The sequence below is a fragment of the Myotis davidii genome, unplaced genomic scaffold, assembly GCF_000327345.1.
Source record: "Myotis davidii unplaced genomic scaffold, ASM32734v1 scaffold428, whole genome shotgun sequence".
Classification (NCBI taxonomy): domain Eukaryota; kingdom Metazoa; phylum Chordata; class Mammalia; order Chiroptera; family Vespertilionidae; genus Myotis; species Myotis davidii.
The window spans coordinates 1,225,137-1,232,891 of NW_006299834.1; the positions used below are offsets into that span (position 1 = coordinate 1,225,137).

Below are 7,755 nucleotides of genomic sequence, written 5' to 3' on the forward strand. Positions count from 1 at the left end.
GGGTCAACGCCTGAGGGCTCCCAGTATGTGAGAGGGGGCAGGCTGGGCTGAGGGACACTCCCCACCACACACACACCCAGTGCACGAATTTCGTGCACCGGGCCCCTAGTATATATATAAAAGCCTAGTAACCAGAATGGCAGAATAACCAGAATGATCAGTGGCTATGACGTGCACTGCGGCAGCCAACCAGTCTGATCCGGGCTCCAATTGGCCTCCCCTCCACCCTAATTGGGGGGCTGGCCGGCCAACCACCCACAGCCCCTCCTCCCGGCCAGTCTGGTCCAATGGGCCCCCATTGGGGCAATCCAGCCAGATCCCACCTGTGCACGAATTTGTGCACCAGGCTTCTAGTATAGTCAATAATATTATAATAACTATGTGATGCCAGGTGGGTACTAGACTTCTCAGGGATCATTTTGTAAGTTATATAAATGTCTAACCGTTGTGGTGTACACCTGAAATTAATATGAAATTGAATGTCAACTGTAATTGAAAGAAAAAAGCCTTTCAACTTGTTAAAAATTAAATAAAGGAATTTTCCACCCTGGAGAATGAATTTGAAGAAACAAACCACGGGTGGAGTGTGTGCCCACTCCGAGTCCTGCAGGGCAGCGCAGAGCCGGGCAGCGTTGTGTGTGGGGCAGCTTCGAGGACACCTTCCCGACGCGCTGCCTCTGCGGTGACAGAGGACTAGAGAGGGCTTTCTCCGGAGGCTGACTGGGGACACGAGCAATGGCGCCTTCGCTCAGAATGTCCTTGCTTTATAGTAATAGCCTCTTGGCCCAACAGCCTGTTCTGTTGTTTTCCTTTTTTGGAACAAATTAAGGGCATCCAGAGGGAGCTAGATGTACTTATGTAACTTGTACCTTTTGTTTACCGGATACCTGTTATCAGGCTCAGCGGGGAGGAAGGAGGTGGTGCGGCTCCCAGCCTGGGCCAAGGGCACCCTCGGCCACCTCTGTTAGCCTCTGAGACTCAGCGAATCATGTTAGGAGTGGCTCTGACTCACCAGTGTTTAGATACGTCAGTGCAGAAGTCAATGGAATCCAGAGAGCTGGACACGTGTCTCCTCTTAGAACATGTATTCAGCAGACACTGATGGAGGGCCTGCCGTGTGCCAGGATCACGTGGAGGAGCGCCGGTGTGTTTCCAGGAGTGGGAGGCGAGGTGATGATGTGTACATCTTTGTACTTTGATTGTCTTGCTGTCAAGCTTGCTGCTTCTGCAGCCTCTGATGGGCAGACAAGGTTCAGACGGAAGCACATAGTCCCTGTCCCACGAGCAACGGAATTTAAGGTCTCCAAGGGTCTAAGCATGCGCAGGACCTCCCACAGGAGCATTCACTTATGTGCAGCATTTGTTCAGAGTTCATAGAGCTCACTCAGCATTATATTTGAGTATTGGGTTTCAGTTTCTCTCGGAAGAAACAACCAGCCCTAACCGGTTTGGCTCAGTGGATAGAGCGTCAGCCAGCAGACTGAAGGGTCCCAGGTTCGGTTCCGGTCAAGGGCATGTACCTTGGTTGCGGGCACATCCCCAGTAGGGAGTGTGCAGGAGGCAGCTGATCGATGCTTCTCTCTCATCGATGTTTCTAACTCTCTATCCCTCTCCCTCCCTTTCTGTAAAAAATCAATAAAATATATTTTAAAAAAGAAAGAAAGAAGCAACCAGTCACCTACTGGGTAGTGGACAGGCTGAAATACACTGAAGTGGCAGCCTGTCCTGTCCTTGGAAAGAGCAGTTCTGGCTCACCTGTCCCTTATCTTTCCTGAGCCATTCCTAGCTCAGGAGGGAAGGAGCCGCTGGTGATGACCTTGCCTTTCAGAGGACAGGCTCTCAGGATGGCTGACTGAGTCCACAGGGGTGGAGCCCAGATGCCACACTGTCTTCCCAGGAATGTCACCGCCCGTGGAGAAGTACCTAGTTAATTATTAAATGCACATTTATGGGTTTGGCTTTGATAAGTACATCTCAGGAACACTCAGTACCATTTGGCAGTACACACCAGAGTTTCACAGCATGGCACAGCCTTGGTGAGGGGCAGGTTTGGCTCAGACCCTAGCAGAGCGAGGGAAGCAGGACCAGGAAGTTTACCCGGTCAGATCTCCTTTTGAAGGAATGGGCCGAAGGGTCTCTCTTGTTGCCCCCTCAGAAGTCTTGGTTTCCTCAACTTTATCAGTGGGTGCTAAAGCCAGATTTACATTTCTGCATGAAAAAAATTCCGAGTAATATTCCCTGACAGGCCCAGGGCCTTTGGGGATATTTGGACAGTAATATTACCTTCCCTGAGGGAGCAGCCTCCCAGCCAAGCAGGGTTCCCAGGTCTGGGAATGACAGGGCTGGTCATGCAGTGTCCTGCTGGAGTCGGCAGCATGGAGCCAGACGCCTGGGTGGAATCCCAGCTTAGCATTTACTAGAGGCCCGATGCACGAAATCTGTGCAAGAACAGGCCTTCCTTCCCCTGGCTGCTGGCACCTGGGACCTGGGCTTCCCTCGCAGCCCTGGCTTTGTCCGGAAGGTCATTCGGAAAGATGTTTAGTCTAATTAGCATATTATGCTTTTATTGTTTTTAATTATTTTTAATTTGAATTTATTTTTATTATTTTTAATTTGAATCATTGCACTCAGTTACCTCCCTGTAAAATGGGGACAATAATACATTTTTACAGGGTTTTAAGGAACAAAAATAATATATTTAAAGCTCACCTAGACCACCTATTGATGTTAAGAGATGCTTGGTACCTAGGGGCTGCTTTGATGTTGCTTTATTCCCACCCTGAGCTCCCAGGTGGAACAGCAGAACCATGTGTGGTTGAAGCAGGCATTCTTGATTTGACACAAACACGGACAACTTTGGCCAAGAACCTTCTTGGTTTCTCTGTGGGGTTGAGCATGGCTCCTGGGTGTGGCCTGGTCTGCAGCTGGTTCCCACTCGGTTACCACACTCAAGTGAGTGCCCATATATGAGAACAGAGTGCCAGTGTTTGGACTTCAGGGGCTTTGCCCAAGAAGTTAATTTTTCTTTGTAGGCTGTGTCCTATGCCCTCTCCTCTTACCTGAGAGTTATTTTTCTGCAGCTCTAGGCCCCCAGGTCACACGTGTCCACCTCACCCCACCCCCTACTTTAAGGAGGGAATAGATGATGTCTGAAAACAGCTGTGAGGAAGGAAAATACATTGTGTTGTCTTCCCGTGATAGGACCATGGATAATCCATCCTTCTTCCTGTCCTTCCTTTCTCTGCCAAACTCTCTTTGAGTTCTCTATGGAAAAATAGGTTTTTTTAGATTACAACTTTCTAGGTTACAAATACATTTTTTAAAAAATGCCCAATTTAGTACATTAAGACCCCTTAACATTGGATATTGCCATTTTTCTTGCCTTATGTAGAGCAGGCATTCTGAGGTCTTATTTTGATTGTCATCAAGCATTTTCACATCAATTTCCTTTTGTGTACGGTATTAAAAGGGCAAAGAATATTTTTTCTGTTTGTATTTGACAAAGCGAACATTTGGGACTTCCTGATTCCCACTAATCTAGTCCAGTTTCATTGTTTTTCAGTTTTATTCGAAAGAATTTGAGGTCTAGCCCATGGTCTATCTGTATTCCCAGCACTATCTCAGTTTTTGAAACTTAGATCTTGAATGAATGAGGCTCACCAAGTGCAGCTGATAGTGGCACGTCTTCCTCTCTTTCCAATTTTTGTTGACACAAGACCATTGTGTCACTGAGTCGCATGATGTTTTATGGGTTCTTTCTTCCAGTCCCTTCCTGAACCCAACTATGGCTGGTGTGACTCAGGTCTTAGGGGCCCAGGAATAGTGGGTGATCATTGTGCCATATTGGGTCAGTGGTGTCAGTCACATCCTGGCCATAAATGAACAGGTCTAACTATACATTATGGGGGACATTTTTTGTTTGAGCCCTGAAGGCTGACAGCTGATTCTCTTACTTTTGTAAAATCACCAACCATGGATTTCCAGGGGCAGGTGAGATTCCTTGGCCTCCCTTTGACCCATCTCGATCCCCTCTTCCCCTTACAGATAGGAGGCCCCTCTCTTGTGTACTTTAACTGAGCCCATCTCCCTGTAAGTCTCACTCCAGCTTTCCCATGCCCTGTTCATGAAAGGATTCATTCTTGCTCTCTTGATATTTTCACAGCATTTTATTCATTATACCTATGAACTTAATTACTAGAGGCCTGGTGCACGAATTCATGCACAGGTGGGGTCCAGCTGGCCTGCCCCGATGGGGGCCCATTGGGCCAGGCCAGTGGGGGGCCAGCAGTTGGCCCTGCCCCCAATCAGGGTGTTGGGGGCCAATCAGAGGGGCCAGATCATGCTGGTTGGCTGCCGCAGTGCACATCATAGCCACTGGTTGTTCCGGTTGTTCCGCCATTCCAGTTGCTGAGCTTTTATATATATAGATCTGCAATGTAGTATAATAGGAAAAACTTGAACTTTAGAATCACAGAACCTGGTTTTGATTCTTGATCTCACCACTTATAATCTTAAGCAAGTTACTTGATCTTTAGTTTCTCATCTGTGGAAAGGAAATAAAAATATCTACCTCATGGGACTGTTAATGAAAAATATGAGATTGTTGAATATAGGTAACATTGTGCTTCAAAGGATGCTTAACACATTAAGCACCATGTGAGTCACTGGTGACTGACAGTACACTTTTCGTTCAGGCCACTGTTGACTGATGATATACAGTTTTAAAAATTATATTCTCCTATTAATAAATCTTGTGCAGAACTGATCTTCCATTAGTATCTAAACCAGGGGTGGGCAAACTTTCTGACTCAAGGGCCACAATGGTTTCTTAAACTGGACCGGAGGGCCGGAACAAAAGCATGGATGGAGTGTTTGTGTGAACTAATATAAATTCAAAGTAAACATCATTACATAAAAGGGTATGGTCATTTTTGTTTGTTTGTTTGTTTGTTTGTTTAGTTTTATTCATTTCAAACGGACTGGATCCGGCCCGCGGGCCGTAGTTTGCCCACGGCTGATCTAAACCGTGGCTGAACCCAGGCAGAAAGGAGTTCCTCTGAGCTTTTCTCCATCCAGAGCAGGTGCCCTTCCTCCCTGTAACTGCTCCATGGAGCTGGCCCGGCAGCCAGCCAGCCGCTTGATTGGACCACTTTGAGACTTGCCTGAGCCAAACGCCCAGATGTTCCCTGAGGAGCCTGGAGCAGAGACCAGGTGTGCTGGGTAGACGACTTTCTGCTGCTGCAAAGGCAGGCTGGGTGCTTCGAGGAGGCCCTGACTCAGAGCACAGGATTCTGTGGAAAAGGGGATGCTACGAAACAAGGTGGTATGATGGCCCAGGCAGGTGGCCTGTCAGGCTTTTGTGGTAGCCCTGTGGTTGATGACACACTGCCCCTGTGATGATGGAGCAGATTTAGTCAGCGTGCTGTCAGGACGAGTGTGTGGGTGGCACCCATACGACTGCCTAGTTATACTTGCGTGCATTATAGCTGTGGCTTTGAAGTACCATAATCTGTCTTTGAGTTCATTGGGCATACAGTGCTGTGTTTACCTTTGGAAGCTCCACCAGATTAAGCCCTCTTAACTAGCAAGTAGATCTGAGGTTATAGATCTTCTTTAAATTGGAGACATGATGTTACCTTAGCAAACAGGCAGAGTTGGTATCAAATGCTGGTCTCTACCATTCATTACTTGGGCGAACCTTGAGCAAGTTACTTCTCTAAGGATCAGTTTTCTCAACTGTAAAGTATAGACCAAAGTAATGCTAGCAATACTAATAATAGTTACTATCCTATACAATAAAAGGCTAATATGCAACTTGTCCTTCGACCAGGAGTTTGACCAGGGGGCAGGGCCGGCCGGCTAGCCAACCTCCCGTGTGTGTGTGTGTGTGTGTGTGTGTGTGTGTGTGTGTCCCGTCCCCCATGTTGGCCGGACCCCACCTGTGCACAAATTCATGCACCGGGCCTCTAGTCTAATAACCACATGATTATTTACTATGTCCATAGCACTTACTTATGGGCCATGTATTGTTCTAAGCCAGGGGTGGGCAAACTTTTTGTCTCGAGGGCCACAATGGGTTCTTAAACTGGACCGGAGGCCGGAACAAAAGCATGGATGGAGTGTTTGTGTGAACTAATATAAATTCAAAGTAAACATCATTACATAAAAGGGTACGGTCTTTTTTTTTTTTTTTTTTTTAGTTTTATTCATTTCACACGGGCTGGATCCGGCCCGCGGGCCATAGTTTGCTCACGGCTGATCTAAGCCCTTGTATGTATTACCTCATCTGACCCTCTCAGCAATTACTTATTGTCTGTCTTTTACAGATAAAGCCTTTGAGGCATAGAGAGGTCAGATAACTTGCCGTCTGTTGCCCAGACAGTGAGTAATGGATTTAGGATTGGAGCCCAGGAAGCCTGACTCTAGAGCCTGTATTCCTTATTGTGGCTCTAGACCAGTGGTTCTCAACCTTCCTAATGCTGCGACCCTTTGATACAGTTCCTCATGTTGTGGTGACCCCCAACCATAAAATTATTTTCGTTGCTACTTCATAACTGTGATTTTGCTACAGTTATGAATCGTAATGTAAATATCTGATATGCAGGATGTATTTTCATTGTTACAAATTGAACATAATTAAAGCATAGTGATTAATCACAAAAACAATATGTAATTATGTGTTTTCTGATGGTCTTAGGCGACCCCTGTGAAAGGGTTGTTCGACCCCCCAAGGGGTCGCGACACACAGGTTGAGAACCGCTGCTCTAGACTGTCTCACGGAATCATGAGGATTAGATGTGATATGAGTAAAGGACCTAGAACAGTGATGGCGAGCCTTTTGAGCTCGGCGTGTCAGCATTTTGAAAAACCCTAACTTAACTCTGGTGCCGTGTCACATATAGAAATTTTTTGATATTTGCAACAATAGTAAAACAAAGACTTATATTTTTGATATTTATTTTATATATTTAAATGCCATTTAACAAAAATCAACCAAAAAAATGAGTTTGCGTGTTACCTCTGACATACTTGTCATAGGTTTGCCATCACTGACCTAGAACAAACCAAGCCTTGCGCCTGCAGGTGTAGCAGTGTAGGGCATTCTGCCTGCCCACCCCACCTGCTCCCTAAGCTGAGGCTGTGAATCCTGACTCTGTGGTTAGAGTTGGGATCTGGCTGTGTGATCAAACACAGGGTGATGGAAAGGAGGGTGGAGTCCTATTGCGGGGACAGGCCATTCCATTGCAGTGATCTGTGCTTCCGAATGTGCTTCAGCATCTTCCCTCCCGCAGGGGAGCAGCTGCCCCTTGCCCCTTGCTGGGTTGAGAACACTGCATCTGCACTTAGACGCGGTCACTTTCGCTTGTTCGTCTTTACTCTGTGTAGCTGACCCTCACACAGATGGTGTCCAAAGAAATTGGTCTGAATTTGGGGTTTCAGTGGCTGAGATGAGTCAGCCATGGGTGGAGGAGGACAGTGCCCGGCACAGTCGGAATGTGCTGGAACCCTGTGGAGAGTGGAGAGTCATGTCAAAGGTGGGATGATTCCACTCTCAGTTTACCCCGATCCTCTCCCTGCTGGAAGTCTAGGACAGGCTGGGACAGAGTGAGCCCAGAGATGCAAGCGCTCTGCCCTCATTTGCTGCTCTCCTCACGTGTTCTGTGTCTCGTTCTCCAAGGGATGAGCAAGAGTGTTTAGTGAAGGCATCAATCTGTTGATCTCAGAACACAAACTGTTCTGAAAGCTCTTCTAGCT

At 47.1% G+C, this 7,755-nt stretch overlaps 1 protein-coding gene across 4 annotated transcripts in view; it reads left to right on the forward strand.

Annotated features, from left to right (window-relative positions):
* Nucleotides 1-7,755, forward strand: part of PACSIN2 (protein kinase C and casein kinase substrate in neurons 2) — a 66,826-nt gene that overhangs the window by 35,295 nt on the left and 23,776 nt on the right. The window lies entirely within an intron of this gene.